Source organism: Schistocerca nitens, chromosome 8 (assembly GCF_023898315.1).
Source record: "Schistocerca nitens isolate TAMUIC-IGC-003100 chromosome 8, iqSchNite1.1, whole genome shotgun sequence".
NCBI classification, from domain to species: Eukaryota; Metazoa; Arthropoda; class Insecta; order Orthoptera; family Acrididae; genus Schistocerca; species Schistocerca nitens.
Window position 1 is genome coordinate 462,120,582 of NC_064621.1, and position 655 is coordinate 462,121,236.

A 655-nucleotide genomic window follows, 5' to 3' on the forward strand; every position below is an offset into this window, starting at 1 on the left:
TGCTTTTTTTAAATATATTTTCTTATTCTGTACCACCTATGGATCAGATGAATAACTGCCGGCCGCGGTGGTCTAGCGGTTCTAGGCGCTCAGTCCGGAGCCGCGCGACTGCTACGGTCGCAGGTTCGAATCCTGCCTCGGGCATGGATGTGTGTGATGTCCTTAGGTTAGTTAGGTTTAAGTAGTTCTAAGTTCTAGGGGACTGATGACCATAGATGTTAAGTCCCATAGTGCTGAGAGCCATTTGAACCAGATGAATAACTACTCTAATTTACCTCCTTTTTTCCAATATTGCTTCATTAGTAAGTTTGGAAGGTAGGAGATGAGGTACTGGCAGAAGTAAAGCTGTGAGGATGGGGCGTGAGTCATGCTTGGGTAGCTCAGTTGGTAGAGCACTTGCCCACAAAAGGCAAAGGTCCCGAGTTCGAGTCTCGGCCTGGCACACAGTTTTAATCGGCCAGGAAGTTTCTTTAGTAAGTTTGTTGTTTCAAATTTTCTTACATTTTTGCTCTAGTTTTTCTGCTTTGGTTTCTCTCAAGATGGGACTCTGAAAACTCCTTTAGAGAAATGTCTCTCCTTAGTACTATATAAACACAATCCATATTAAATAATTTTATTCTCCTTTCAACCATTTCCGCAAGAGAAATTTTTGTAT

The 655-nt window shown here is 42.3% G+C and overlaps 1 non-coding gene across 1 annotated transcript; it reads left to right on the top strand.

Annotated features, from left to right (window-relative positions):
* The first annotated feature begins 368 nt into the window (after positions 1-368).
* Positions 369-443, top strand: Trnal-caa (transfer RNA leucine (anticodon CAA)). The gene has a single exon. It is a non-coding gene; the product is annotated as a tRNA-Leu (tRNA).
* The last annotated feature ends 212 nt before the right edge of the window (positions 444-655 follow it).